Source organism: Poeciliopsis prolifica, unplaced genomic scaffold (assembly GCF_027474105.1).
Source record: "Poeciliopsis prolifica strain line A6 unplaced genomic scaffold, Auburn_PproV2 SCAFFOLD020, whole genome shotgun sequence".
Lineage (NCBI taxonomy): Eukaryota > Metazoa > Chordata > Actinopteri > Cyprinodontiformes > Poeciliidae > Poeciliopsis > Poeciliopsis prolifica.
Genome location: NW_026562395.1, coordinates 8230732 through 8238827, shown reverse-complemented (window position 1 = coordinate 8238827; position 8096 = coordinate 8230732). Strand labels below are relative to the sequence as shown.

At 40.0% G+C, this 8096-nt stretch overlaps 1 protein-coding gene across 4 annotated transcripts in view; it reads left to right on the top strand.

Moving 5' to 3' along the window:
• Positions 1-4023: 4023 nt before the first annotated feature.
• Positions 4024-8096, top strand: part of fynb (FYN proto-oncogene, Src family tyrosine kinase b) — a 65129-nt gene continuing 61056 nt past the window's right edge. For 2 of the 4 annotated variants that reach the window (XM_055044603.1, XM_055044602.1), the window contains exon 1: positions 4024-4211. The gene's annotated coding sequence lies outside the window, so the exon portion shown is untranslated. The remainder of the gene's footprint in view (positions 4212-8096) is intronic. The other 2 variants (XM_055044607.1, XM_055044605.1) reach the window with 1 other exon arrangement.

Here is an 8096-nt window from a genome sequence, read left to right as displayed (position 1 = left end):
AATTTGGGTAATCACATTTTTTATGTGCCTTACTCAGAGAAGTGGCTTTCTCTGTGGTCTGATTCCATGGTAACCAGCAGTCTGATGCATCTGCTGGGTTGTGTGCATTAAGATGTCGTCACCGGCATGGCCAAACTCTTCAGGATGGCTTGGATCCTTTGACTTTTCATCGTCTCTCATATCATCAGTCCTATATGTGTCACTTTTGGCTTCTTACCAAAAGCCACTTTCAGTGGTAGCAGTTAGTAGTCACAGTACAATCGTACTTAGAACCGTGGCCATGCAAAACAATATGACATGCTCTTTATGTATAAATGAAATCAAACAGAATTTTTTTTTCTTTGATATTTTAACACACACCTACTGTATGTTATTTGCAGTAAGGAAAAACTTGTTTCCAAGATTAAATATCCCCAGGGAAATGAATAATTTTGGGCTGAACTTTGACTTTACAGTTTTAAACCACTTTCTGTTGGTCTATCGGATAAAATTCCAAATAAATTTGTAGAAAATAGTCTCGCTGCAACAAGATAAAATGCGGTCAAGAGGTATGAATATTTTTGCAAGGCACTGTAATTCTTTGACTCCCGCAGAGTTTTTAGCAGACAGACCTTGGCTTGAGACTGGGGTTGGTTACATGCTGGCAAGTAATCAATGGGAGGTGGTCTCTCTGACGCCAAGTGGGAACCGCTTTAGCTTCTGAGCCATGGCAAGCTGGCAAAGGCTAAATGTGTCTGTCATCACTAAAACAGACATCACATAACAGCTGACACTGAGGCTCAGTGTCGGGGCCACAGAGCAACAACACCACCCCCTAGTGGACACTGCTGTCATAATTTATCCTGCTTAGTAAAATGTAAAAAGGACAACAGGTAAATTATTTAAAAACTATAAACACAAAACAGAGTCTGATTAGCTCTGTCAGCTTTCCTGTAATGTTAAGTTATTACTTCACGATTACCACAACTGCAGCAGAGACACAAGCTTGATTGACAATGCCAAGATTCTCCTCTTGGCTCTGATTGGTCAATTCTGACAGGAAGCGGTGTGTTTCTGTAGACAGCTGGAGGACCAGAGAGAGGAGGTAGAAAAACTCTATTTTTTTTCACAGATTATCTCTCTCAGAATGTACTGGTCCTGTTGGAACAATTGCCAACACAGTGGCAATTGTTTTTTGCAGATATGGGGGAAAATACATATTGTTTATAAAAGTTGAATAGACTACTTCAGCTTTTATCTGAATAAATGCTTGTAATTACAATATTTTTAAGTAAGTTTGAAAATGCTCACATATTGTCCAGAGGTTACACCTGTATATATTGTGCTGCCACAAAGAAGAAAAGTGTTATTCTAAATGTGGACAGAAGATGGAGCCCAAATGTTACAATCTGTAAAACGAATCTATCCGCCCATCTATCTGTTCTGTTTCTACACACTCAGGGGCCTGGAGTCACCATCCACTCACAAAGGTCATTTAGTTACAATACAAGCCTGGCAAAAACTTTACCAGTTTCAGTGTAAACCATCTTGTTTAAATGTCGGCTAATTAGTTAACTGTATCTCAGAATAAATGCAGAGTATGGCAGGTAGACTATGAACAAAGAAAAAAATGGCTTGTTGGATTGTAAGGTTTGTGTTAAAGCACGCAAGAAGTCCCTGCATGGTCACCCTGGAGGAGCTACAGAGCTCTCGGATTTCAAGTGGGACCATGTGTTAGCAGGAGAAAAATCATGTTCCTGCAGGAAAATGACCAGAAGAACACACTACCAGTCCTGCAGAAAACAAGTTAAAAGCTGCTTTGATCAGATGAGAGTAACACTGAACCTTTTAGAAAAGCACTATTTATGAGGCAAAACAAACACACACCCTGAACACTGCATTCACACAATGAGACATGGTGGTGACAGCATCATGCTGTGGTAATGTTTTAACCCTTGTGTTGTCTTGCAGGTCAAAAGTGACCCACTAGCATGTTTAGCTGTAAAAAAAAATACCCTAAACAATCTACTTCCTCTTGAAATTTTATGACTTTTCCTAAATTGACCCCATCATTAGAAAAAGTGATACTTTGTTTTTGTTTATATTTCCTTGAGGGTACAAGGACTGCCTATAGGTCATTTTGGACCCGTGAATTATGAAAGTATTTGAACACCAGAAAAAGAGTTCAAAGGCCACACACAAACTTTCCCTAATACACACATACACACACCACACACACACACACACACCAACCCCCCACACACATACATATCAAAGAAACTGTATTGATCTACAAATTGAACTTGCATTTGACCCGGACCTACCCTCACAATCTGCAGCTAACCCCTCACATCCAGCTCCCAAACACAACAGAAAACAATCTCAGACATATTAAAAACAAATTGTAGAGGATATGAAGGTATGCTGAATCTCAGCATCCCTAAAGCCATAGACATTTCACTGCCCAGCAGATGCTACATTGTATGTTTGCACATAGTGTACTACAAGAGCTCTTCAGCACAAGACGTTGAACATCTTATGCTGAACAAATTCTTGTGCTGAAGATGTTCAACGTAGGAGAGTCTTCATATGGTGAAGAACATCTTCATACTATGAAGATTTCCTCGAACATCTTGTGTTCAAAGTGGAGTGGAAAAGACAGAATGTTTGTCATCCTATGTTGAAGATGATTAACATAAGAGCATCTTTATAAGATGAAGAATCTTAATCTCATGTGGATGTTCTTCATCTTCAGTTCAATACCTTATGTTGAACTGAAAATGTTCTTCATTTTGTGTTAAGGATGCTGAGGATAAGAACATCTTCACAAAATGAACATTGTCTCATGAAGATGTTCTTCATTTCATGTTCAACACCTCATGAAGAGCAGAAAAAGTTCTTCATCTTGCGTTGAACATCCCTCATAATTATGAGATTTTGATGTTGAATAGCAATTCAACATCAACATAAGAACTGATGTTAAATTGTTAAAAAAATCTAACATTGTGTTTTGTTGTGCAGCTATTTTTATTATTCACTTGAACAAAAAAAGTTCCAAATTCCCTTTCAGTATAATTAATTCAGAAGTAATACGTTTACATTTATATAATTACAATAATAAACCTTTACTGTACAAAAAAGAAAACTTGGTTTGTGACAAAAATAAAAAAAAAAAGTGTTTGATACTGTTGGTCGGTTTATTTGTTTTTTTTTTTTTTTTTTTTTTTTTTTTGTATATAACAAAAATACATGACGAGGGGATTAAACAGAATGTTAGGATGGGTTAAATAACTTTAGACTGATGCGGAGGTTCCTTCAGCGAGATTGTGGTTTTCGGCAATGAAGCAGAAAAGTGCAGTACTCAAAGCAGACAGGAGATGGCGGAAACCCCACACTGCAGTCCGCACACCTGTTTACAGACAGTCGTAAAACAGCATCTCATTCAGCACCCAGGACAAATTCAGACTTTAAAAAAATACATATAAGTTACTGCAACAAACACGTGCTTTTGCCTACTGTTTTCTTCGGCTTATTAATAGCATTATCTCAAAATTTAGCCGACATTTGTGGTATAGAAATCTGTGTATTTACATTCAGCGCTTCACCCGTGTACCAGCAATGATTGGACAGACCTGCTGCCACTCAAACTTCACGACTTGGTTGTTTAGTTTTTTACAGCTCGGGTTTTCCAGCTGCAAGTGAGAGCGGACAGGTAATCGTCCAAAAAGGGTCTGGAAAGTTAATACTCCAAGGTGAACTACGTTATAAGTTGGTCACAATATTTGGAAACATTCTTAAGCGAATATCTTACAAGGATATGTCCAGTTGCATGGGCCCGATTTAAATTGACTCCGTTTTGAATAAGTTTGCTCACTATAAAACGTTGTAAAGCAATTTGTCTAAATAATTAGTTTCCACGTATTAATAGGTGGGAAAACAAGTTCGCTTCTCCCTCCCGAACCCTCCCCTAAAGACTTCTGGAGCCGACATTTGTTTACCCGTTGTTGTTTATTGGAATATTTCCGACAGCTCGTGAAGGCATCGCAGTCTCATTGTGGCCCTGTAGATCTAAAGCCATCACACGCAGCGGCTACTACGGAGCAGCAGGGCGATAGAACGACAGGGCCACCGCCGCCGCCGCAGCAGCCGCCGCCGCTCTCTATTACCGACACATTCGTTCAGCCTAAAGTGATGGAAATCGGCGCTGTGGGACATTAGTGCCGCTTATATCGGTAAGTGACGCTCTGCTGTGGTTTTCCACATCATTCTGCTCTGTCCTGTCTCCACAGCGGAGTGAATGGCTGGGATTTATTTATCCCCCTCCTCAGACTATTTCTTTTTTTACTGGCGTTTCTTTAAACATGAAGGCACTTCGGCAGCGTTAGCTCTCTCGGCCAGTGTTTCCCTCCTGCTGCTGCTCCAGCTCCAGTGTGGAGCTGAGGCGTCGTCCTGGTTTGAACGTGATGCCCTGCTCGCTGCTCCAGCAGCTCACATCCTCTTTGTGACTTAATGGAAGAATCAACACGAAACTAATGAAGCTGCTGGTGCTGGTGGGGGTTTGAAGGGGGTGGAGGGGGTCTCTTATTTCTCCAAGCACTGACGCATTTTGATCCCCTTATTTACCCCCCATCAAACCATCAACATCTCATCGATGCTTGGTGGAGTCAGATGAAGGACACATAATTCGGCTGCTGTGTGTTTCTGGTGATGCTGCAGGGATTTTTTTTTTTTTTTTTTGGGTGGGGGGGCAGTCTGTCCACGCTAAGCGGTCGGTGCAGTGCAGCTTTAAATGTGTCTGTGAGTGAATCATATGAGGCTGGACCAGCTGCTCAACTCTTCTCAACCAGTTTGTGGTCCAGTTTCCAGTCGCCATCCCCACATTAATAGTAGGGAACCGCGGCCCCAAAGGATAGATTTGGATCTTGTGTTTGACTGGTTAATATCTGTCTTCTTTCTTTTTTTTTTTTTATTATGTTCAATCAGATGAACATTTCCAGTGGATTGTACTGACCTAGATGCTAAACCTGAAAAAGAACAGAACGTTGTGATTATGAGAAGCAAGAAATTAAATTTAAGTGAAGTTGATATTGAAAGTTTTCCTAGTAATGGTAACTCCTGTTATCCATCCACAAAGAGCCGCTGTGGACGGGATGCTGTGTGCAGGAAGGATCCCCACTAGCAGTCAGTCTTGCAACTAATCAGTGGAGGCCTCTGACTGAAGTTTGTTGCTGTGTGATAGTCTCATGGCTCAGCTCAGATGTTGGGATATTGAACTTCCTCCCCTCTCTGTTCTGCATCCATAAAGCTTCCTGTTCAACTCCTCTGGGATTTGGGTCAGAGTCAGTGATTAAATGAGCTTTTGAGATGCTAACTGGCATCTTCCAAGAGGGACAGTCGGAGGTGGCACACCGACCCCAACCTCATAGCTGATGTGTGTTTAAAATATAGCAAGAACTTTATTACTGAACAGCCTATATGCATTTTTCATTGTTCATTATATTGATTATACACAGTAACACATGCAGAATTCCTGTGAACATGTTTTCATAGTGTTTTTCTGTACAGTAAATATGTGCATCGTTGAGCACAACATATATTTATTCTGGATGAAACTCCTGACTTCACAAGTAAATGTCAATCAGTATACCTTGAACTTTTTCTCTCTTTGTTTTCTTTTGTGTGTGTGTGTGTGTGTGTGTGTGTGTGTGTGTGTGTGTGTGTGTGTGTGTGTGTGTGTGTGTGTGTGTGTGTGTGTGTTTTAATATTCACAAATATTGGTGGGTTCAGAACACTCTAGAAGTGTCAAATCTTCTGGTTGTTTCTGCTCATTAGTTTTGCATTCGACTTCATTTTCACAAAAAACTCTTCAGCGAAGCAAGAGGCTCTATAAATGCCAATGACGTTATTTCAGTCCATGCGTCTAAACTTAGCAGGTTTACCTATATTTATGCTGTGGTCTGTAGTAAAACCACTTGAACAAATAAATCCTAACTAAATATTATTTGTGTGATGATTTTTTTTAAATTTTTTTTACCATGTTGCACTTATATTGTTGCTTCAAATGATCCCAAGCCATCATCCCTTCTCTACCATGCTTTATCGTTAGTGTGGGAGTCTAACACACTAATCACCCACAGTGGTCGGAGCTGTGGGTGAAGACCACCGAACTACGTCAGGTGCTTCATCCGCAGCAGGGCTGACACTTACAGGCTGTTAATCACCACCTTATCTGCTGGGATTGGTTTTTGGGATTTGCCTCTGATTTGAGTTAGTTTGTGTTTTAAAATGTAATTCCTGATTTTCTAGTTCATTTCTACACTTGAAAGAGGGTGAACAGTGAGTAAACATATTATTTCCTGTTATCTTTCCATCATGCAGCAGCACTTTTTCTATAGAGTTTCTAATTGGGGTTAAACATTCTCATCACCTCCATTTCCTTTGAGAACAGTCCTTTGCTATTGTCTTAGCAGATCAAACCCCACCAGGTCTGGATCACAGCCATTTTGTTCCATGAGCTGGCTTTACAGCAAAAACCGTAAGGTCACTCGGTTTGGTGGCTTCTTGCAAAGTTTTCGCTGCAGAGAGTGTAAGCAGGTTGTGGTTTCCAGCCATGTGGCGGTGAAGGAAGCTGAGTTCAAGTGCTGCAAGTGCAGCAGGTATGATTGAGGTAGATTCATCTGCAGGGTGAGCTCTGTGCAGTAGTTTACGCTTTAAAGCTATGCATCACCATTCCATGTGAAACAAAGGCATTAATTATTATTAAACAGGTTTTCTAAAATGTTGCAGGTACATAATCATCTTATGTTTTGTTTTTTCAGAAAAAAAAATTCTCTCATGTCAGTAAACATGCAATGTGTACTGAAATTGCATGTTTCCTGTCCAATACTGAATTCCAACTTGTGCAGCAAATTGTTATACTTGCATACACGCTCATTTCAATTTCAACCTAATTAAAAATAAATTCTAGAATTCTCCCCATCTATGCTTGAACTTCCACTAACGCACTAATAGTTAGTGGAATAGCAGAACAAATTTTTTATTTAGCTCTTTAGCGCTTTCACTGACTTTGAAAACATTTCGCACACTTAACCTTCCCTAAATGACACGAATTCACTTGGCTGTTTTGTAAAGTTTCAGTTGAATAAAGTTCAACATGTGTGGTGAAGTGTTGTCATCGACTTGTTTAAGCAGTTAGATATTTATATTCATGCTCGTATTTTGAAGTTGGTGAAGTCTGTTTATGGACCAGCTCAATTTCCTCTCCCCTTTTCTCTCTTTTTTTTATACGACACGTAAAAATTCTAATGTCAAAATAAAACCGTTGATCAAGAGTAGTTTCTTTTAAAGAGCAGATATATTTTGATGTTGATGCTGTAGCATTAGCTTCTGCTAAACACCATGTTAGTGTAGTTCTTTACCATTGGTGGAACCAATGTTTATGATTAGTGATTTAATGTTAGCAATGTTAGCCTTTTAGCTAGGACCACATCAAAAACCAACAGCAACATTTCTCCATCAACACTTCCTGTTTGTTAGTGAGTCGATGGGAGCTGTTAGTTTTGATGTATGTAGTAAATGTATAGAAAAATACTTTTCATCTCCTTAACAGCTAAATTAAGAGAAAATTGAAAGTTTTGTGTCTGTCTGATTGGTCAGTTCATCTCTACATCTCAGGTTTTCCACATCATTCTGCCAGCCGTGATGGAGAGCTCTTCCACAGAAACAGGAGAACACTGAGCTGAGATGAAAGGCTTAGATAATCAACCAGAGCAGATCCAGACTGCGATGTGTTTGCTGTCATGTTCTTGTGGTTTTCTCTGTTTTTGTCAGCGGTCAGTCTTTTCTTCCAAACAAACTCTGCTATCCTCCTCCACCCTCTGATCAACAGGGAGGAGCTGCTCCATTTTAATTAGTTCTGTAGCAATATGAATAAGTCTCTACCAGCGATGAGAAGAATGATAAAAATGTTGCCGTGATTATGAAATACACCAGAACCCACTTCAAGGGCCAGTCGCTCAGCTGATAATGAACTTCATTCAGTCATGTTTCCACCAAGTGAACACAGAACAGCTGACACGCAGTACACTGATGGTTGCCTTGGTGATGACGGCCTGTTC